At 32.6% G+C, this 25,732-nt stretch overlaps 1 long non-coding RNA gene across 1 annotated transcript in view; it reads left to right on the top strand.

Annotated features, from left to right (window-relative positions):
* The first annotated feature begins 9,287 nt into the window (after positions 1-9,287).
* The window catches only part of LOC143042214 (uncharacterized), a 98,797-nt gene continuing 82,352 nt past the window's right edge, over positions 9,288-25,732 (top strand). Inside the window, exon 1 of the long non-coding RNA XR_012967910.1 lies at positions 9,288-9,357. This is a non-coding gene — a long non-coding RNA (uncharacterized LOC143042214). The remainder of the gene's footprint in view (positions 9,358-25,732) is intronic.

Below are 25,732 nucleotides of genomic sequence, written 5' to 3'. Positions count from 1 at the left end.
CCATGGCCAAAAATAAAAAAGACAAACAGAAAAACAATAGCAAACATGACACAACATAGAAAACCAAAGAATAAACAACACGAACCCCACCAAAAACTAGGGGTGATCTCAGGTGCTCCGGAAGGGTAAGCGGATCCTGCTCCACATGTCGCACCCGTCGTGTTGCTTATGTGATTACAAATCCGGTAAATAGTCTAATTCGGTAGATCACATTCATGAAAAGGAAGGGGATTGTAGTTACGACGTAAGGAACATATCCGATATCATTTGTGAAACAGTTATTCCATAACGGTCAACCAACTCGTGATGGCGCCCGTAAAATTTACGAAGGGATGATTTCAACTTCACCATGTGGAACTCTTGGTTTAATAGCTTCCTTGTGAGCAGCAATTTGAACCATTTTAGCTGATGAAAGCAAATTATTATTTCAATATTTTACTTTCATTAATGATTGAACCAAAAAAAATCATACTTTAGATTTTTTATATATCTCGTATCTAGTGCCCCTTTAAGCCGAATAATCTAAATATAAAATCTAATCTATTGAGTATTTTCTTCGCTCTTGCAGTGTTATAAAGAAAAAAATGGCTGACAACTATATCTTTTTTGTCGGATGGCATATGTTTTTTCTAAACACATTATCCTAAAATTAGTTTCCGATCTGTTCCAACTGATGACAAAAACATTTAAAAAAAACTGTGACCTCTATGAGAGGAAGTATCATCATATTAATAACTTTGATTCTTTCCGTATTTACATAAAACGAAACCAATATATTTTGTATTCATTTTAAAGTTTATTTCCTGAATTGGTATAGTCAACTAGCTAGCTACATTTCATCATTAAAAGTATGGAATGGACATTCCTGTATAATGTTTATATTATGTTTTGTGTTGAACAAGTTTTAAGTCTTCCTGATGGAGTTTGTAAAGAACACAAAAGGTAATATGTTGTTATTTATTACTAGTATATATGATATTTAGTAGTATGAAAAGGCTAGATGACGAGAGAAGTCACCGACCACCATTAAAATAGTGTGTATATATTACGTCGTAAAGTAGCCTATGTCTCTCATTTAAATCAAAACCATCGAAAGAGTACCTATAAGAGGAATTTGTAACATAAATGCATTGGAGATCACTTCTAACTTCCCATTAGAACTGTCAGAATAATCCTAGAATTGTTCTAAGAAGAACTGTCGGAGTCAGTTTTAGAGAGAACTGACCAAATCAGTTATAGGTAGAACTGTCAGGATCAGTTCTAAGGTAGAACTGTCTAAAAATGTTCTAGGTAGAACTGTCAAAATGAGTTATAGTCGTAGAACTATAAACAGAACTGACCAAATCAGTTCTAACCGTAGAACTGTCAGCTGAACTGTCTAAAACTGTTCTAGTTGTAGAACTGACCAAACCTGTCAGGATTAAAGAACAGTTCTAACTGATTTTTAAAATATATATTATATTCTTTTGAATTGTTTATAGTTAGGACAAAGAGTTCTTAAAACTGTTCTTTGGATATAACATGTATAACTGACTGAATCAATTCTATCTGTAGAACTGACCAAATGAGTTCTAATCGTAGAACTGTTCAAGTCGAAGAACATTCTAGCCGTAGAACTTTTCTAGTCGTCAAATTGACCAAAATGTGGTCAGTTCTAGGTAAAACTGTCTAAAACTGTTCCAGGGTAGGACTGTCAGGATGCGTTCTAGGTAGAACTTTGAAAAATAGTTATAGATTTAACTGACCAAATAAGTTCTAGGTTAGAACTTTTCTAGCTAGAACCGTCTAAAAAGTGTCAGCATGGCAGTTCTACATAGTAATGTCCTAGAACATTTCTCCTGACAGATTCTGACAAATGTGATGAGAGGTTAAAAGTGACTCCACTGTAGATGTTGCTTGCATTTATTATTATTTATTAAATTGTTTTGATAAGTATAAAAGATTGATAAAAGGATGTTAAGCACCTCTGTGATAAATAGTAAACATGAGAGATATTGGTTTACAAACGATATACTCGGAATATCTTAGTCCTAATGAGTCACTGAAAGCCCTTCTAACTGTCCAGTGACCCGTGTTACACACCATATATGTGTATAAATTCGACTGAAATATCTCATTGTTAATGATATTTATTAACTTGAATAGAAACAGTTTAAATATTCATATTTGAAAAATCATTACTAGTTCTAAGAGTTGTGTACTTTTTCTTAATAGTCATGTATTACCATTAAAAGGGGTATTAGCTGTCAAATTCGTATTTACCGATTTGACTCAACTGCTCATCTTTGATTTATTATAACCTACTAAAACGTAAATCAAACTTTAAAAAAGTCTAAAACAAACAATTAAAAAATGATACATGTACTCGATAATATGTATTTGCATTATTGTGTATTTGAGTCTATATCTCGAAGCGATCTCATTGATCATCTAGGAAACCTCCGAAAACTTCCAATAATATAACCCGATATGCACATACATCTATACAATATTAAGTCAATGTCAGGGAAATATACACTGTTTTTATATGAGGTAAGGAAACTGGGAAAGGGCGAGGTTGTACCGAGCGCTATCCTGAGTGATTTTTACGCGGAGTACAAAAAATTCTTTATTTTTATGACATTGACCTAATATTGATTTATACTGCAACTTAAATTTAACATGTTAAATACATAGATAGCTTTTTAAATCGAAACACAAATGGCAAACTTATTTACTTCTTTTAAAGGACCCCTGATTGTGGAGAAAGTGTTCCATGATGAAATTGACATTATACAAAATATAGCTATGTAACTAAATTTAGGAAATGCAGTATATAACAAGAATGTGTCCAAAGTACAAGGATGCCCCACTCGCAATATCCTTTTCCATGTTCCATGGACCGTGAAATTGGGTAATAATCTAATTTGGCATTAAAATTAGAAAGATTATACCATAGAGAACATATGTACTAAGTTTCAAGTTGATTGGACTTCAAATTCATCAAAAACTACCTTGACCAAAAACTTAACCTGAAACTCCCACTTTCATTTTCTATGTTCAGTGGACCTTAAAATTGGGGTCAAAAGTCTAATTTGGCTTTAAAATTAGAAAGATCATATCATAAGCAATAAGTGTACTGAGTTTCAAGTTGATTGGACTTCAGCTTCATCAAAAACTACCTTGACCAAAAACTTTAACCTGAACGGACGCACAGACGAACAGACGAACGGAGCCACAGACCAGAAAACATAATGCCCCTCTACTATCGTAGGTGGGGCATAAAAAGATATAAATATATAGACAGACAATACGACGTGTAATTGGATAATTCTAGTTCTGTTTGATTTCATATTATAGGTTATAAATATGCTGTATTTAAACAAACTATTTTTGATGTCGAAAGGTTTACTTTGATAAAAAAGTTCACTGGAAATTTTATTTTTCATATTTCATTAAATCGCTTCTCTGTATGTATCTATACTATTAAACGAGAAGACCTCATTTTGGGTGTCGCTTCTCTTCTTTCCACAATAAATTAATCAACACGGCTCTGTGTCCTATAGGTACAGTGCATAGTCGCATTTGTCATCCATTTATATGATTATTCAGATTGAGTTATTTTGGGAGAAAAACGAGAAAAGGCATCCGGATATTGTCCCGTCATTGGACGAAATTTTAAGTCAGATTAGACTTCCGGTTTGCGTTTTTCTGTATACTTTGAACATACATATACTACGAATAAAGTGTATTTTAATTCGTTTTTCTGTATACTTTGAACGTACATATACTACGAATAAAGTGTATTTTAATTCTATCTGCTATCATTTTCAAGTTTACTATCCACGGCAGTCACAGAGTTTATTAAATGGAGAGGGTCTGTATACTATATCAATTGACCACCATGCATCGATTAGTAAACTTGAAATTTAAAGTAAATACAATTTATTTATATAGTAATGAATGTTCATAATATACAGATAAGCGCTAAAATTATTCATGTGAACTTTTGATACCTTTTCTGAAATTCTCCAGTCATTAAATCTTTTACAAAATTCATTTATTATCATTAAACAACAGAAAAAGATGTGGTATGATTGCCATATTGAGACATCTCTCCACAAGAGACCAAAATGACACAGAAATTAACAACTATAGGTCATCGTACGGCCTTCAACAACGAGCAAATCCCATACCGCATACTCAGCTTTAAAAGGCCCCGAAATGACGATGTAAAACAATTCAAACGAGAAAACTAGCGGCCATATTTATGTACAAAAAATGAACGAAAAACAAATATGTAACACGTACATAAACAAACGACAACCACTGAATTACAGGTTCCTTACTTAAATGTTCATAACATACTAAATGTATGTTCATATTGAAATTGATAGAAAACCAAAAATTGGGAATTTTAGAAATGAAGGAGGAGGGATAAAAAAAAAACATGTTCCTGTCCCCAATAACCTATGACTTATGATACATTTGCTGAAATTCTCCAGTTATTCAATATTTTACAAAATTCTTCCAGCAAGACTTTACATACTTTTAACTACGCTCTGAATGTCCGCGATTTCGCGGGTGTGTTCTAGTATTCCTTTATTTTGATACATGTTGAATACATTTTTATTTATTATTTTCAATTTTTACGTTTTCTTTTGCCCAACTGTTTGTTTAGATTGACTTGACGAAAGTCATGTATGTTACAATGGCGTCACGGTCATAATTTTACGTTAACTGTTAACAAAACCTTGAAGTTTTAAAAAACTAAGGATTTTCTAACTCAGCAATAGATTAACTTCGCTGTATTTGGCAAAACTATCAGGAATAGTTGGTCCTCATTGCTCCTCAACTTCGTACTTTATTTGGCCTTCTAAACATTTTTTGGCTCGAGCGTCACTGATGAGTCTTTTGTCTTACCCTTCTGGAGCACCTGAGATCACCCCTAGGTTTTGGTCGGGTTCGTGTTGTTTATTCTTAAGTTTTCTTTGTTTTGTCATGTGAACTATTGTTTGTATGTTTGTCCTTTTCATTTGTAGCCTTGGCGTTGTCAGTTTATTTTCGATTTATGAGTTTGACTGTTCCTCTGGTATCTTTCGTCCCTCTTTTGTAGACGAAACGCGCGTCTGGCATACATTTACTATTTAATCCTGGTATCTATGATGAGTTTATTCTAACATCAATCTGTCAGAAGCTGTCAAGAGAACTGTTCTTAGACAGAATGCAAAATTGACACCCTGACACCTTTTAGACAGTTTTAGCTAGAAAAGTTCTACATTGAACTGAATTAGACAGTTCAACCTAGAACTGACCCTGACAGTTCTACCTTAGAACTGATCCTGATAGTTATACCCTAGAAATGATCCCGACAGTTCAACATTAAGAACTGATTCTGACAGTTCTACCTTAGAACTAATCATAACGGTTCTACCCTAGAACAGTTTTAGACAGTTCTGCGTAGAACCAACAAAATATTTGGTCAGTTCTACGACTAGAACATGTAGAGTTCTACGGAAAGAGCAGTTCTACGACTAGATTAGTTTTACGATTATAACTGATTTTGTCAGTTCTACGACTAGAATTGATTTTTATCAATAAAACAGATTTAAGAACTCTTTGTCTAAAATATAAATAAGAATAAAATATATAATAACACTGAATGGTGACCAGTGAGATGCCCTAACTGCAGTGAAATCATTTGAAACTGTTCTACAATCCTGACAGGTTTGGTCAGTTTTACAGCTATAACAATTTTAGACAGTTCTATCCTAGAACTGATCCTGACAGTTCTATCTAGAACTAATTTGGTTATAGGGTAGAACTGTTCTACAATATAGATCATATTATTTGAACATATAATTAGTTGGGTTCTTTTAGGTATATAGTCGGTTCTGTTCTGTTCTCGAAGAAAGGTGAAGATAAAGAATAACAATGGTCTTATCTGCTGTTTATTTCTACGTTCAGTAACAAACAAAAGGCATGAGTTACTTTATTTTAATTTGTATGTTTTCATATTCATCCTAGCGCAGATGTAAGTGTCTTAAAAAGTCGGTATAGAAATCGAATAAGTGTGCTATTGTATTTCCGGTTATAATCGAAGTTTTATATTTTCAGCGTGTGAATTGTCATAAACTATAACCAATATTATTTGAACTCATATATATTACAATCGTGAATGTCTTGCATACTTTATATTAAATTAACTACAGTTTGTATGAAATATATGGAACGCAAAAGCTGCCTTATGATAACAATATTCATATCATTAACAAAGGTAGAGATAAATAATGGAGCAACACGACATTTAACTATACATGCTATACTACTCAGTCAATTTATCATATCACTTACTAGAGTTTATATACTATTATAAAAGAGGGGCAAAAGATACCAGAGTGACAGTCAAACTCATAGACTGAAAATAAACTGACAACTTCCTGGCTGAAAAAGAAAAAGACAAACAGAAAAATAATAGAACACAATGCACAACATAGAAAACTACAGACTAAGCAACACTAAGACCCCCAAAAACTGGAAGTGATCTGATGTGCTCCGGAAGGGTAAGCAGATCGGGCTCCACCGTTTAATACGTTTTTGTTATTTTACTTCCTCATGAAGATGTTCTTTCAAACTATGAAGACATCTTAATATTTAAACATTGAGCTATCTTTTCATACAGATTTTGTCATTGTACTATACTTTTAACAATTGTGTACTACAAAGACATCTTGATATGATAAAGAGTCACCTTACTTATGTTCTCTCTCTGTGCAATCCAAACATATAATTTCACCATACTGATACGTCTTAGTTTAGGCTAGTGAGAAGAACTGTCATAACTGCATTGCTAACCAAGGAAGATAAAAAATGTGCAAGTTTTGTTGGTAACTTTTGATTTGATTAATTCGACGTGAATAAGGCGGACGGACGAGTTGTCAAGGAAATTCTTTACTCATTGACTGAAGCACTTTTCTCTTGAGGAAATATCTCCAGAAATTATTTGTCAGTTGTCATTGCATGAAATGAAAGTGACAAAAACTGGTTAGACATGATGAATCCAAGGTTAGGTTGCTCTAAATATTGCACATCAAAGCCAAACTAATATCTTTCAATTGGGTGTGTGCTAGAGTTAAACATTCCTAAGTTAATATTAGTAAATATGCTAGTACATAACATTCGAATTTCTCAAATTTTCGAGTCTGTCTCTTAGAGAACAATTTACAGAAGGATGGCCTATATGATTTTAACTAAGCTTTTTTCTCTGAAATTGAAGATGAACTTTATAAAAATGTGATTAAAATATTGACGCCTTTCTACGGTACCGGAATATTTTTTTCAGAATCATGCTAGGAGAAAAGGAATACATGTTCTGATATAGCATTTACGAGACAGTATTAAAAGGGTCGACGAAAACGGCCCACTAGAAAGACGCAACGACGGCTTCATATGCTAATTGATGATGTTGAGTAACGTCGACCAAACTATCTTAGGCATATGGATACACATCAAAAACCTATTCGTTGAATATTCATTATTTTCGTTGAAAGTGACAGGTCGATTGCTAATATTAAAAAAAATGAAACAGTTTTTGCACTGGAATTTCTCGTTATGGAACAGCCAAACTTACTTATGCTTGCTCTTCACGAGGGCGGTCAATGTAAAATTCACCATATGTTTTATAACATGGAGGGTATAGGTGTTTTAGACCCATTCAACCAGTTGCATTTGATGGCACTGCATCCTTTATTCATGAATTATATCAACCGTTAAAATAGAAATTTGGGTAGATGCGTGGTCATGCGAAAGCCGTACAGTGACCTATAGTTCTTGATTACTGTGTAACTTGGTCTTTTATGGAGAATTGTCTCATTGGTAATCATACCACATCTGTGTTTTTATATGTAACAAATAATGAACTTCAGTGAGCGCGCTCAATTACCCCATGCCCCTCCCGCGCATTATCACAGGATAGAAAAATCCATGTGAGGAAACCTCAGTTTGAAATTGAAGAGTATCAGACAAGAAGTAGAGACGATATTCAGATACAATAAGTTTGGCTCTCATTGACGGAGTTAAAATCCAAAACAAAGGTATGTCATTTTCAGCTTCCGCGGCGGTGTCGCCATCAATGTATGACACTTTGCAGTTTGTTATTGTTTCTTTGACCCATAATCGGATGGCTTATGGTATTTGGTATGCAATTACAACTATAAGATGGTAGTATAGTGTAAAACAATAGTCTAATTGATTTTGAAATATGTCTTTATAAGATAAATGCCCCATGTTATATAAGAGATGAATGTACAGTATACCAATAAATGACATAAATCGTAATAAGATAGTAACATAACATGATTATGTACATATAAGATGTCTTCACAGTGTAATAGAATATCTCCATTACAAAGTAAAATGACATTAAAGTATAGTTAATTCAATGTTATATTGAAATTTCTGTATTTACAGTATATCAGTTTTTCTTAGTGGTATAACAAATTGACAGAGTAGTATAGTCAAATGTTCGTTATATATTATAAAACAGTTGTTTCATGTTACATATATTCCCTTAATGATTTGAATTTAATACATAAAATAAGTAACACGATTAACTTTATCGACAGAAAAGCTTACAACATCATTTTTATTTAGTTATGAACGAAGAAATTCCACCAGAGCAATTACAGTCACTGTGACGTTTTGTTGTAATTATTTTCATAAAAGGAATGGAGTCTGTGTTGGTAAGAATAAAATACAGTATTCGTACAAGGTCATTCGAGTATAATAAGATAATAGGATGCTTAACAAATTGCACATTATTTAAAAAAATATTAATGTTAGTTATTGATTGTAATTAACAACTTGAAACAAATGTGTTTGTCTATATATTTTTATTTGGATTATTCTTACTGCGATATTGTATTCATGAATGTTTCAAGTAATAACTAATTGTAAATTACAAAATGTATAAACATTTCCCCCTTTCAGCAATAGTAAGTCCAACTTGTTGGTGCTCATAGATTTATATCCGTAAATGTTATTTATGTATAACCCATATACATATGATCAGACTACAGGGACGTATAAGAGAGAAAAAACGGTTCCCGTTGTATCCTAAAAGATAGTTTAATTGTTTAACTAATCTTTCTTATTATTTAGAAAAAAGAGCGAAATACATTTAGAAAAAGAACTGCATTTGTTTTGTCTGATTTGATTACTGTCCTAATTAAATTTTTTTCTGTAAAATTGCAACAACTACATATACCTTTCAGCATGTCCGGTTGGTTATGAATCGAAGGGCGAAATGTGTACACCATGCTTAGATGGACTTTATGGAAAAAAATGTGCAGAAACATGCAGTTGTAATGCAATGGAAAGGTTTATATATATTTAACAAGAAGTCAGTTCTGTGGGTCCTGAATCATCGATGTATTCATTCCCGCTTGATAAAAATCTGTAATGGGGAATATTCTTAAAAGAAAAAGAAAAGTTTAGGTTACTGACTGATTTACAAACAAACATTGCAAATAATTATACCTAGTCGTTATCTGCATGCTTATGTTTGGTCCTTAAAAAAAATCCGTTTATCATCCGCAGGTAAAGAAAACAAAAAAAGAATTGTAGATTGGAAAAAAGAAATACATTAATATATTTAGTAACATCAAAAAATGATACAAAACATCAAAAACCGTTAAAAAATCAAATGTAACAAATCACCATTATAACAATCAAAGTGTGGAAGCAGTATACACTTGGTTATCGTGCTTTTGGAGACCTATATTCAGTAAATAGGAATGAAAGATACCCGAAGGGACAGTCAAACTCATAGATCGAAAATTAACTGACAACGCCATGGCCAGAGCATGCAATTGTTCAGCTATGAATCTTTTTAATAATACCCGGCAGTAACAAATATCAATGAAAATAATTTTTCTGGAAATGACAGGGATTTCAAAAACAGAACTGTCTGTTCGCATGGTCAAGGTCAAATCTTAGTTGAACTTTTACATCAACATAATAGCACTTTTCAATATGTTTAAATAAACTCATCATAGATATCAGGACTAAATTTTAGAAATACGCCAGACGCGCGTTTCGTCTACAAAAGACTCATCATTGACGCTCGAATCTAAAAAAGTTATAAAAAGCCAAATGAAGTACGAAGTTGAAGAGCATTGAGATTCAAAATTCCAAAAAGTGTTGTCAAATACAGCTAAGGTAATCTATGCCTGAGGTAGAAAAGCCTAAGTATTTCACAAAATTTAAGACAGTTACAGGGAACTTGGTATTATAAATGCCAACATCAAATGGAGGTGGCACGAACTATATTTCTTGCAAGAGCATAGGCACCGACCTACACAGTCATGTGTACTTATAGTTTTGGATTTGACAAATAAATGTCCAACAAAGATTAAAATTTATATTATCTACCAAAGAAAAATAAGAATGAATATAGAATGTTGTCTGCCAGGCGAAGTTACATGAGTTCTTCGTATAGTTAGACAATAACAAGATAAACATTGTTTACTCCTATTTAAAATGAGGAAGGAAATTATTAAAAAAAATCAAACTATCACGAATTATACCTCAGGTAGTTCAGACGTGAATGAACTAAAATTGTTTCATTGGCACTCATACCACATCTTCCTATATATATATATATAAAGCATTTAGGTATAAAAAAAATCTACACTCACTGTCTCATTAAGAACTTTTAATATTTCAAAAAAGTAATTTGTAAATTAAATTATTAACTGTGAACTATAAACATTTTAATTAATATAAGTGTATGTAAAGTTGAATGTGATTGACACAAATCTTCATCAAAGACTAACATCAAATACTTAATGACATAGAAGTTTACAATCATGCGACCTTCAACAGAATTCATACCGCATAGTCCTGTTTAACACGATCCGAAATGACACACGAATAACAATATAAATTAGAAAAAAAGTAACAGCCTGATTTATGTTTAAAAAAAAAAGAAAAAAAAAAAAGACAATTTACTCTTCCCCAACAAAGAACACTGGCGTATCAGCTCATTATATAAAAAGCGGTTGGTAGGATTCGTGTTGCTCAGTCTTTAGTTTTCATTGTTGTATGTACTATTTGTCTTTTCGTCGTGTTCGTTTTATGTCATGACATCGTCAGTTTGTTTTCGTCTTATGGCTATGAATTTTCCTTTGACCTCTCTTGAAAAGGGCTGATCTCATCAAATCGATTCAATGCAGAAAAAGTAAGAAAAAAACGTAGTGCAACACATCTCTATAACAAAACATACATCATGACCAGCGAGTAATTGAAATAACAACCAATTTTATTTTTTTTACATCACAGGTGTGATCATGTGATAGGATGCATTGCTCAAGATGGTAAGAGATCGTTCTAAACTTTAGACATGTATATACATATTTACTTTTCTACATTGGCTAGAGGTATAGGGAGAGGGTTGAGATCTCATAAACATGTCTAACCCCGCCGCATTTTTGCGCCGGTCCCAAGTCAGGAACCTCTGGTCTTCGTTAGTCTTTTATTATTTTAATTTTAGTTTCTTGTGTATAATTTGGAAATTAGTATGGCGTTCATTATCACTGAACTAGTATATATTTGTTTAGGGGCCACCTGAAGGATGCCGCCGGTTGCGGGAATTTCTCGTTACATTGAAGACCTGTTGGTGACCTTCTGCTGTTGTTTTTTCTATGGTCGGGTTGTTGTCTCTTTAATACATTCCCCATTTCCATTTTCAATTTTATATGCATACATCATACTGCAGATGTGCAGTAGAATATATATAAAGAAAATCTAGCATAAGTAATGGTCCTACAGAACCTTATCAAATTGGAATTTATTATTTGCTCTTCTGAAGAAAAAAAACCAAAAGTTATTTCTGAAAAACAATATTTAAAAATAAACTCGTGTTGAGCTAAATAAGCCCATGATAAGTCCCTCCATTTTCTTACATGTATCTCAATGTTAACCATAACTTAAATGTTTGATTTAATTCCGATTAACATTTCAAATGTGACACATGGAATCAAATGAGCTTTGAATGAACAACCCTACATAAATACATATGATTATTTGTATAACTACATACTACGATCCTTTACAACAGGAAATTTAGCTTATCTGAAATCGGCACATTTCATCTTCGTGTTCAATATATCGTGTATTGTTAAGTAACTGTAGATTCTACAAACTCCGCGGAAACTAAAAGCGGATATTTTTTCATCAAATGGATAAACCTAAATCTCAAACACTTTAAAATGAGAATAAAAACTGTCATATTTTTGACTTGATACAGGCATTTTCTTATGTTGGTAATGTTAGATTAAACCTGGTTGTATAGCTAGCTTAACATCTCAATACGTATATGACAGTCGCATTCAATTTCATGATGTATAACAACAATGTGTGACATCAACATGCACAATAAAAATACATAATTGGTAAACAAGTCATAATATTTAACTGAATGTACATGTACCTGTTCAGAATGTACCGGAGTTAACATCGATAAAAAGCAAAAAAAAGTTACAATTACGCAGACCAGATGCGACAGGGTGTTTATATATCCCAACAACAGATATATCCTAATTAAAGTTCTGAGAGTACTCGCAGTTAGTAATATCTTATACAAAGACAGTTAGAACTGATACACCAATCGTGTATCAAGTAACTCATTATAGATATCAAATGCTAAAGAATATGATTTGGCTACATCTGTACTCATACATTTAGACGTAATAACTATTGATTGTAGCTTTAGGTGTAATACCATCAATTCATAGTACGTCACATCCGGTTGCATACCAAAATAAGTAGAAACAAATATTCCCTTGAAATTGACAGCTGTAAGTAATTAATCCTACATTTCATTGCAGTAAAAAAAATCAAAGTCAACACATATATTTTGGGTATTTCAAAACACCATTATTTTTAATTTTGGGTTTCTATTGAATATTTTGGAAACTTTAGGATACATGGTTACTCAGGCTTGCACACAGGTTGACAAGAGATTCATGTCTAATATAGTTTTTTGTACATGCTCTGGGGAAAATTAAGGGATTCCCGGGTGCTTTGTGTATGACACGTAGAATAATGTTGAATAAAGATGGCTACGAACACATACACACACATGTATTATGATACTTTTGTTTGTTTCGTACAAAGCGAGGAGATCGTATATGTAGTATTAGTTACTTTGTCATTAACTATCTCTCAAATTCAATTTCATCTAGTATGTAATCTGTTTTATTCTATTTTAAACAATACAGAGATGAATGCGAAAACAACTCAATCAGATGGCCAAACTACCGATCTAAATGCAGGTAAGTCGATAACATTTTTAATGATAAAACGCTTATTGCTATTGTTTTGTTACTATGAAGTTTGTCACAATCACATACAAGTATTTATAACGTCCTTTTATCTAGGAAACTCCCTATTTCACCAACAAGAAGCAACAACAAAATTTGGCAAAATGTGTTTAGACGTACACAACTATTGAAAGAACAAATGTGTCATTTTTTTCTTTATGTAAAATCTTGAGTGTATCATCTTCTGCAAAAATTCCGATGGCTGATATCTTAAAAACAAGCAAACTGACCCTTCCATTTTTCTGCCATTTGAGTTCCTTTATTCTTATACTTTCAATTTATTAGTCTTTTTATTTGATTGTTATTTCGAAACAGAGTAGTAAAAATCCTTAAATGCACAAATCATAAAAGAAGTAAGCTATGATTAAGATTTTACTGCTCATTCAAATATGATTTGGATATTATAATGCCCATGTTTAGGGTTAATTAGTCCCGTATTTCCTAATATCCTTTTTTCTAATAAATCAAGAGTTTAATATATACTGTAAACATTGTAGATAGATGTCTGTTATTGTCGACTGTATGACTACAGTGTTATACGATTATATGTATCGTTGGATTACTGTCCCATGACACATATTCACATCTTCTTTTGTTATTAAATAAATTAGATATAGCACAGGTATCTAGTGGAATAACTTGTTTTGTGTACCCAAAATGATACTGTATATAAATGTCGAATCTGTTGTCAGTCAGTCTACTGGATTCATTTATAATCGGTATAATCGTGTGGGTACACATTTTCGTTGATTTCCGAAATTATTTCTGTTAGTTGATATTTGAATTCGATGTTTTGCCATACTCTGCACACAACTTGATAGAAAATTTGTAACCCTGAACATCTAAATTCGTTGTTCATCGGTATACAAGGAACTCAAGAGTTTTATATCAAAATTAGATTGGCTGTCAGTGGTTGACCCGATGTCATTGGTACGTGTTTTGTTTCTTTAGATTTAGTTCATACTTTTCCACAGATTGCTTTTATTATTTTTTGTTCAATCACATAAGTCCATGATATGTGTAAAATATTTAAACACTAGTATATTTGAACAGAATTGCACGGAAACAAATCGATCCCTTCAAAGAAAAAAAACCCAAATTTGTCACGGTAGGTATAGTGTCTGGTCAGGTTCGTGGTTGTTCATGTGGTTTGATTGGACTTTTCTAAATGTGAACACTTTTTTCCGAGTGATTAAAAATCAAAAATACAAACAAACAGACTTCCTTTACGCTTGGGTTAAACATACACAGATATAAAATGTGTGCTAGTATTTAAGATAAAAATATATTATCAATTCGATATTGTATTTTGTTGAAAAAGTTTATTTCAGCATTACGATGCTTTTATTCCAAAAAAAACCAGAATTGAGACAATTGTATACACATTCCAGTGCAAATTTCGATGGAAATGCATACATAGAATCTATATATCTTTCGATATACAGACACGTTAAAGAAAATTCTTGCTTTATCATTGAAAACGACATTTTGAGACTAACTTTAATTCTATGTGTTCGAGGTTTTTCGAGTGCGTCCGTGTTTTATCGAGTGATTATACAAATTTCCTAAAGCTTACATTATTTAATGTCAGTGTATTTACATTTAAAATCAATAAAAACACGTTCAAGTTATGTACTTTTAAAGGCACAAAAATAATGCATTCGTCAATTTGATAATGGTGCACATGTACTACGCTTAAAATTGTGAAACAAATATCGTACATTTTTAGATATTGTTGCTTGTCACTTCTTATAAATCACATGTTCATTATATATTCATGAAGCCTACAATTAAATGAAATCATAATAAACAATTGTGATTGAAACGTACGTACATATAGTGTGTTGAACTATTCATTTCATTGTTAACTGTCTTTATAATTATGAAATTTAATTCAAATTTTATTGTGAATGGGAATAAAAACTTGTCGGATTTAGTGTGTGTATGTTTTTTGTTTCTGTTTTTGTTTATTTTCTTTTGTGGAAGCGGAGAGCAGACTTTTTTCATTCGTATGTTTCTTATTCCATAGCATTTTTCTGACTCTTCTCTGCTGTCCAGTAGGTTTCTTACTGCGTTTTTTATTAACAGCTTTACCATGAGCGCATGCTACGCCCGTAGCGTTTTCAAAGAATAAAGTTCATTCTTTTATGCCTGTGGCTTAATAACTTTTAGTATATCTTGCATGAACACACATTTCTCGTAGCAGGCTGCACAGAGTGTACTACGAGAAAATTGATTTGCTTATTCAGGATTATATTATTACGGCATCTCATTGTCTATTTGTTAGGTCATTGATGACAATGGTGTACCGTTCGAAGTCAACTTTCGCTATGTAATTTAAATAGATTAACCCATTTCTTTGACGTCAGTCTATTGTTCTAACAGTGTATTATTTTTCAAGAATCCACTGACCACCATGTTAACTTAGGATAACTTGTATCATAACTTTTAACTTACGATATTTTATCCTCTTAAAAGGAGGGACTAATGAAAGGTTCGAACTGGTGCGTATTTTCGAATGTAAAGTCTGTAGTCTATGCATGATACCACTAGACCACGAGTTCTGATATAAATTATCATTTTAATAACACTCTTATAGGGTATATATGTCAATGCATGTCAATAAACTGTAGTTCTGTCTTTTTGTTATCTAATAAAATATATAAACACTATAATATCAAGGAATTGTAAACATTACTTATGAGTACAATTCCTTGATAGAACAAACATCCGTGTATACATTACACTTATCACTTTTAACGCAAAAGGCCTTTCCCTTTTCATCAAAGCAAATGCTTACTTTTGGTTTGAGGATTATAATGATCATGATGATATCAAACAATGATCACTTAGTTTTTCTTTGTTTGATTATAAATGGTCCAAATATACATCAATATTTAACTGACTCTTATGTGAATAAAGTGTGATAATCTATGACTGTAAAACTACTTCTTTGACGGTGAAACCAAAACTAAATCGTCAACGTGATGCTAAAAATGAAATATAGATACCTGTAATATTTAAAACAATATTTTGGTAGAAAAAAACATTCCGGGTACTAGGCTTGAACTTGCCACTGTTAATATCAAAGTTATGTCTTTCGGGACCAACGTCTAGACGATCACGGCTATGACCAGCTTATATGATACATTGCCAAATTGACATTTTTATATGTTGTACATTTGTTGCAAAAGCAATTCTGCTTGGGTTTCAGAATGCGTACCACAAATAATACTAGTTCATTAACTGATTGACGATGGATGCCAAATGCAATAACGTTAAATTCATCACAGCCATTTTATCATCAACTGGTGTCTAGTGAAGTGGTGTTATTGTGAAATATACACTTAGTCATTTGGAATGTGTTTTATTTTTTTATCTTTATTACTTGTGAGTGTGTGTTGCAAAGTGAATCACATCCATTGCCTTGCTCATGTGGTTGCTCAATACTTTATATGTCAATATAAAAGGTTTCTAAATGTTGGTAATTAAATTCTTAACTTTCCCAAAAAAGTTTGAAACAATTTCATAGATTAATTATATGTCTTTTTAAATGAATTATAAATACTAAAATCTTATCAAATAAAATTATTTGTCATGATAAAACATTGAATGAAATAATTATTTACAAACATAAATCTGGTGATAAAAAGGAAAGATAACAATCACATATACCATAATACGTCCGGGATTCACCACGAAAAACTATTATTAACTGTGACAACAAAAGATCTATGAAATGAAGTTGAAAAGAGTCCCCTGCACTATGTTTAAAGACCTTTTCATGCTTTTTATAAAGGATCCAATAATTTCAAATTTAATACTTGAAAGTTGTTGTAGAACGTTATCTGATCAGAATTAAATTGAACAAGGTAGTAATATGGTTTTGAGATTTGTGGGGAATATATGAACATGTCCTTTACCTGATTATAGTCATTGATAGTTAATAGTTATAAACTAGATAAATCTATTTTTTCAAGTAAAGAATAACTTTTTTTTATCATAATTTTCTTTTAAAAAACTCGGACCGTTTGTTAAAAAACCCGGACAATTTCACACTTGCTCTCGAAAAATCCAGGACAATAAAGAAAAAACACTCATTTTATTTGTCAGATACAAGTGTACTTCTTTGTTGATCAAAACATGTATAGTAATTAAAATAAGTTGGATAGTCATGAAAAAAATCTATTATAATTACGAAATAGCAGTTAAATGACCTCATTACATGTTTTATTCACTCGGAAAAGCACGAACTACATTCGAAAAAAAATGGACCGAATCACTCGAAAAACCACATTCCTACAGCTGGACACTATACCTACCACGAGTAGTAGTCTCATGATAGCGTAATCGCCTCGAGCGTTTGTGGTAGTGGGTTTGAACTCCGGTCGGGTCAATTTAACGGCATTGAAATTGGTATTGTTTCTTCTACACAAAGAACGCGTCATTCATGACTACGAGTAAAGACTGATCGTCTCGTCTAATGTGAACATGGTGAAAGGGTGAGGTGACATGTCTGCCTTTGGACTGAAACTTTGTGAACGAGCACGTTAAAAATTCTCCACACGAAATATCTGGTTATTTGTGTAACGGCATTGTTGTCTCGTTTACATATAATAACTTGTCATTTAAATTATCAATCCTTTTGAAGATATTCCAGTAGTATAAAAGTATTGCCAATTAATTAATCAAGACTAATATTCACAGTACATAAATAACTCAATCAACCAGTAACTTTTTGGAAATATGTGAATTAAATTAATGCAATTGTAAACATTGTATATACAGTGTTAATTGGTAAACATTTTTACAGATAAACGACGTCTAATGATATCCTGTGAATGATAAGTAATAGTAATATCCCATGAGGACTCGGTGTGTCAGTGTCAGATTACCCCCAATGGGATAACTACATGTATTTAACATCCCAGCTTTTTAAAAAAGATTAGACGAAAAAACGTTTACAATTCATAAAATCTAGTTTAGATCGCCACACAACCATTATGATATACTATATAATATGTATACCCTTTGTGACTCCCGGACACGATGTTCAAATATGAAACCATGTCAACTCGTCCTTCTGGCCAATCGGCCTATACTAAAGCGTCACTTTCTAAAAAAAAATGCCCCACTCTTGTTTACCAACTCGCCTACTTATCAAAAGAGTAAAATCCCATTGAACAATCAGTCTGAAAACTTATGAAAATATGTTGTTTCCTTTTAATATGTTTAAATTACTAAGAGTGTGTATGCAGTCGTCCTGGTATAGGGGTATGCGTTGTGGATTGCTATGCTAAAGGTCTTGAGTTCGAATCTAAAAAAAAAAAATCTATATAAATTTTGAAAGTGTGTCTTTTCTCAATAAATATCTGCCAAAATGTTACAAACAAAGGACAGCATGCAAAACAAAAAAAACTCTAGCTGGGATGATACTGCTCAGATCACCCCTGGTAGAGCAAAGGAGCTGAGATGTTATTTAATTCTTTCATCTCACTACACTTTTTCTGCCGACGTTTGCTACTGTTAAAGATTCAAAATGTAAACACACTGTTTGTTAAAATCGTAGCTGGTGTTTTTATTCAGGAACAAATTTAAATCTAGCAATTTTCACTTTTCAACTCAAAGATATTTCATGCTTCATGCGAAATGTGAATGTACAACATGTAACTTGACTTTATTATATACTCAAATTAATATTGAATTGTTCTTAATCACAAGTAAGTTGGCGATAGTAACAATATTTCGACACGTCTGCTTACATAAAGTATCTGCTCGTACATGTATTTCGAATACAAGTTCAGTAGTTGAACATGTTAATTCTATATTAAATATATGTTTATGTTTCATTATCTTTTAATTTCAGCTATAACGAAACGGGAAATCATACTTTTTGTTGTCATTTCATCTTTTGGTCTGCTTATTGTTGGCGGATTGGTGTATATGTGTCGGAAAAGACAAACAAGAATACAAATAAATCAACACCAACATGATGAAATTATAGCAAACAACAGTAGAAATGATATGCATTTACAATTATCTGAAGAGGGAAATGATCGTGTTTATGACATAATAGACGAATCAGCTATGTCAAAAACATTGGAACCGTTCACTTTTAGAACGCAAAACTCGTATTTAGATGTCACGTATAGTCCAAATACCCCAATGCACGTTGAAGATAATCTAGATATCACTTGTTTACCAGGTATTTCCTCACTGTCGCAGTCGGTACAAATGACAAATCTACGAACCCAACGTGGCGGTTTGAAAGAAAGCGTTATCAGCCATCAAGGTACACTAGTAAGTGCTTACTCGGACGGTTATCTTAGGCCAAGGTCTTTTGAACATCATACTGGAATAAATAAAATGATGACAAAGCAAGGGACATTGTTTTCAAAAAACGACAATATGACACAAAAAGAATTTGGTCGACATATTTACGATGAGCCAGCTTATGATGGAATCGGCAGAGAGGGTAATTACGATAAACTTCTCTTTTTTACAGAAACAAATCTAAGGAATGAAAATGAAACAAAACAACTAGGAATGAACATCAAGCCTCCAAAATACACAACATGCTCTCCGAAGAGAAATACTTTATAGAGTGTAACTGTCTTCTAGTCCTTAAGCTTTGACATCTAAGTAACATATTTTGAACATTAGCTATATGGTACTAAACACGGACTTTACAAAAAATGTATTTGTCTAAAGTATAGTTGGTAGTTATTCAGACACATTACTTTAATTACTGTTTTTTTAAATAAAAAAATTAAAATCTTCAATGTTTTAGTACTGTTATCAATGTTTCCAATTACTTTGCACAACTAAACAATTGTACAAAAATGTACCATGTTATGCGCTGTAAACAATATTTAGTAAATATGTATATACATAACACCACTCACAGATATATATTCACACTCATAAGTCACTGGTAAACTGGAAAAAAAACGGAAAGTCTGTAATCCAATAGTAAAATCAAAAGCTCTAAACATCAAATGTATGGATAACAACTATCATATTCATTTTCCTTAACTTGTAAAGGCATTTCATATATAGAAAATGGTGGGTTAAACTTGGTCAAATGCGGACATACATTTTATGCACGACTACGCCTGGTAAAATTATTGTTTATTTTAGTCTGTGGGTCCGTTCGTCCGTTCGCACGTCCGTCTTTAGGTTTAAATTTGTGCAAGGTAGTTTCTGATGATGTTGAAGTCCAATTAACTTGAAAATCCGAATTAGACTACTTACCTGATTTGTAATAACATGAGCAACACGAAAGGTGTCACATGTGATATCATCCCAGTTTTTGGTAGGGTTCGTGTTGCTTAGTCTTTAGTTTTTTATGTTGTGTCTCCTGTACTATTATTTGTCTGTTTGGTTTTTTTTTATATTTTGCCATGGTGTTGTCAGTTTATTTTCAATCTAAAGTTAACTTTCCTCTGGTATCTTTTGTCCCTCTTTAGTACACATGTTGCCTATGATATGATCTTTGTAATTTTAAGGCCAATTTGAGTTTTGACTGGGTCATCAGTGTACTATGACCACATTATTGTTCAGTCTCATTTTAATGTTGTAATTACAATTGAAACCAGAACAAAAAAAAGAAAAGAAAGTCAAAATACGTCCGAATTTATTATTTTCTAACATCAAAATTCGATATGATCGATGCAAGGTCAATATTATCTAAATCATAAAATATTGTAGGGCCCTAAATTAGTCAAATTAAAAATTCATCATATTATTGTTAAAATGAGCATAACAGAAATGTGCTATAATTGGAGACAGAATGAATTGTCATGAATGAGTTCAGCACTGATTTAAGCCTCAGCCCACTAGACCAATATTGCACCACGCTCACGTCGATCTAAAATAAATTCAGATCGTGGTGAGGTAGCGGTATGAGCGGCATGAAAATGTAAATTTTGCATTTCTTTCACGTTGCTACTACATCTTCATTACGCTTTTACAACGATCCCGCTTCATTATACCACGTTCTCATCACGCTTATTCTGCGACCCCACTACAATTATCACAATCTTCATCACTAATCACGTCCACTATACGACCATGTCACGATTTGTCCTATTGCAACACGATATCACCACGCTTCGACTGCGATTATAGCACGCTCCTACCCCAACCATAATACGATCATACAACGTTCATAGTGAAATCTTACAACGCTCCCAGTAATATATCGTCAACATCGTGTCCATATAAATACTGTATCATTCCCTCTATTTCTCATTGATACGTTGAGTTTCTCTGAAACAACGCAGTCATGCAACCAAAATCTACAAGAATTTGTGGGCGTAGAGGTAGGGTAGAGGAAAAGACAGAGGCAGATCTGGAGATGTCAGATCTATTAATCAAACCTCAATCACAACTTATTGCTGATCCATCAAGATCAAATGACGATGCTTTAGTGAACGATAGTAGGGATGACACAGATGGATCAAGCATTATATTTTATATGACAATGAGCATGATGATCGTAGTATGAACGTAGTCAAGTCGTAAGAACAGCGTGATGAGGACAGCATGGGCGTGCTAAAAAAAGGTCTTAGACTGATTGATTGTTGGTTGATTCACGCCGCATTAGCACAACAAGGCTATATCGCGGCGATACGGTCTTTGACATCGTGATATAAACGTGGTATTGTCGTAGTGGAAGGGTGGTTTGGGTCACGATAAGAACGTGATGGTCATAAGGAGGTCGTAGTAAAGTAGCTGTGAGATCGTAGCGCAGTCTCTCCGAACAGAATCGCAATTTCGCTACGCTGTCGCTACGATGATACTGCGACCTTTGCGATCTTACTGCGCTCTTGCTACTCTTTTACTATGCCAAGTTTTTGCTCATCACGATCATGATGAAATCACCACGACCGTACTACGACCTTATTGTGATCTGCACGATTGTAGTTTTTTTCACAGATCGAAGTGCAATCGTGGCCTAGTTGGACTGCGGTATAAGTCTTCGAATTTGAAAAAAAAATATAATGGATATTCTCTATTTTTTTAAAACTTATAGTGAAACGTTCTGATTGTCTTTTATTAAATGTTAGTGCTCAAATTAAATTACAATCTCACCTTGACGTCATAACAATTTATACTGAAACTGACATATTGATCTAGAACAGCCTTTTTACTCATCGTAAAAATAAGAATATTAACAAACGCTTACCAAATCGCCAAAATTCACATATACGTTAAGTTCATGGATTAGTCCTTCACGATGGCTTAAATATGTATCTGTAGTTAAATTTAACTAATATTCTCTTAAGGTAGCACAACACAAAGATATTTTTACTTCCAATCTTCAACTTTTAAAATGCTGTTGATTTCTTACGACTGCATATGAATTAATAAAAGAGGTATATATAGATAGACAAAAGATTATTCTTTTAAATGAATGCAATATTTTTGTTTATTTGAAAGTATAATCTGTTATCCATCCCTAAATACAACTTATATATATGTTCAAGCATTATGAAGAAAGTTACAGCATTTTAAAACTGGGGAATTAGAGGTATACAATCTTTGTATTGTGCCTCCTTAAACATATTAAAACCAGGTTATTTTGCGAATACAAAGATTCAAATATTTTGTACATGTTCGATACAAAATTGAATATTGTAAATATTTCAGATTGTTGCATCGGTTAATTCTAAAATATGACATGCGATAGACATTTCAAGGAACAAAGAAGGGGCCGCGAAATTCTTTAAGTGCCTGTCCATAGTCGGAGTCTGTAATTGAGTGGTTGCAGTTTCTCGTGTTGTTGTTTTTTTCGTTACTGTTTTTGGATAGTTTGTTCTTACGTGTTACCGTCATATTACTGTCAAACAGTATAGGGAAAGTTTGACGCGTAAAACCAAGTTCAACCTTGCTACATTGTACATGTATTGTGAGAAGTTTCTCATTGCCTATCATATCACACCTGTTTTTTTATAATTATCACCCGCTAGCATTTGAGTAATTCCTACCTAACTTATTATATCAATTATATGATGCATTTCAAAGTAATAAAAGCAAATTACAATGACCCTTCTAGGTCACCTGAATCAGAGCTAGGTGCTTCTAGGAGTTACATGCGTGTTACTTTAACACAATTAAATGATTCTTTTGTTTTTATTTTGTCCCATAATCTCGCAAACTATAAATGAAAGAGATACATTTTCAATAGGAAATGAAAAGTGATACTAGTTCGTTAAATGAATTTCATACTCAAAATCATCAGTCGACTATTTGTTTGAGTTATTGCCCTTGTATGACAATTTGTCCAATTTTTGTGTTTTTTGCTTTATATCTTTAAAACTATAATAAATTGATAAAAACTTAAATGAGCAAACATTATCAGCCTCTACAATTAAAGCAATATGCGGAAATTGTTTAACGGCTCCCTATTGAAGTTATTGACCTTTAATGTCAATTTTCACCATTTTTGCGTTCAGCGTTTTGCTGTATATGATACAAATTATAGATAGATAGACACTAAAAATAACAAAATGATAAAGTAAGTTAGGCTTTACAAAATGGTCAGATTTTGCCGATTAAATAGTCAATCATAAAGGAGTGATAGCCCTTCAATGATGATTTTATGTTCTTCCTTGGTGTTCTTTGGAAAAACTAAAGTAGATAGATAGAAAATAAACATATTAAAAGATCAGCAAAAGAAGGTAACCAAAATCAATTTTAAGTACATTTCTTTTATTAATGATTTCCAGATGTTAAGAAAGAAAGTCTTATAAGAGTAGTTTACACTATATAATTAAACATAAAATTTGTTCACCAAATTTAACCAAACTTGGTCACAATCATAATTGGAATATCTATTTTGAAACTTCGTACGGGTTCTGCGGAACCTAGTGCTTTGCCTACAATTGCTTTTAATCGCAGGCTCAACAAAAATGAGTAAAAACATTCCTCTCAATACTATCTTTCGATTGTAAGAAGTTTCTGTGCAAGTTTGGTCAAACTCCTGGATAATTTATGAATCTAACATACGTTTTAAAAACTTTAACTGCAGACGGTATGTAATGTTAACTGAAAGAGCAACTAATTAGATATAGGAAGATGTTGTGTGAGTGCCAATGAGACAACTCTCCATCCAAATAACAATTTATAAAAGCAAATCATTATAGGTCGAAGTACGGCCTTCAATACGGAGCCTTGGCTCACACCAAACAACAAGCTATAAAGGGCCCCAAAATATCTAGTGTAAAACCATTCAAACTAAGTCCATTAATAAGTAACATACAGAAAAATAGGTGCAATATTTTAACAAAATTTCATCCTAGATACTAGCTTTTGATCATTCAAAAGCTCCCAGAATAGTTTATGAAAGTTATTAAAATTATTAAAATCATTAAAACTTTAACCACAGAGTGAATGTTATGTTTCTTGTCAGAAAAAAACTAAGTCCATTTAGTTCTTGACCACCACGACGACGACGGAATATTGGATCGCTATGTCTCTTTTTTTCGACAAAAATGTGTCCTTTGAACCCAAATGCAAATGCCAACCAACAATATCGGTATGGATAGAGAGTCAAATGCAAGATTTGCCAACTATCTAAAAACCTCTTGAATAGACAATGTCAGACAACTTATTATAGTCATTGCCATTAATTATAAATGGTGAATATAACCAATCTTTAAAAAATATAGTAAAATATTGAGGACTATTATAGTCGACGGAAAGATACTTAAAAAAAGTTAAATAACAATAAAGGGATCGCAGCAGGGATAACACGACATCACACATTGAATTAACTAAATGTTCTTTGGAATACGGAGATTTATTGTGAAAGTATTGAAAAACCTATAAAACAATGGTAAATGCATGAAGCGTTTCATCAAGATTTTTTTTATATTAAAAAAATCAGGGATTTTCCTTCAAATATTTATCGACGCTAACTAGCTCAACCATGCTTAACACACGCTTTGATAAAGATTATACCTTTGGTTTTTTTGTCAAATCACTGCATCTGGTATGGTTTTGGAAAAACATTAAGATATATTCACATTTCACCATATGAGGTATAAGTGATTCAGAATGCGGGTAGCGGGCATATTCGGGTAGCACACGTCCCTGTTTTTTCAATCGCTTACAACATTACACATAAAGTTAGTTGCAATATGTGTTTAGTGTATCCTGCTATGTTGTAATGTTGTACTTCTGTTTCAAGTTAGGTTGGAGGTAGATGCCTTTAAAACGTTTAAATCCGCTGCATTCGTTTGCATCGGTCTTATGTCTGGAACCGGTTGTTCAATGGATGTTGTTTGTTGATGCGGTCCATCAGTATTTTTCGTTTCTATTTTTTTATATAGATTTGACCTATGGTTTTCCTGTTTGAATGGTTT

This window comes from Mytilus galloprovincialis, chromosome 8, assembly GCF_965363235.1.
Source record: "Mytilus galloprovincialis chromosome 8, xbMytGall1.hap1.1, whole genome shotgun sequence".
Classification (NCBI taxonomy): Eukaryota; Metazoa; Mollusca; class Bivalvia; order Mytilida; family Mytilidae; genus Mytilus; species Mytilus galloprovincialis.
Note: the sequence above shows the minus strand (reverse complement) of the source record. Positions and strands in the feature narration are given on the sequence as shown.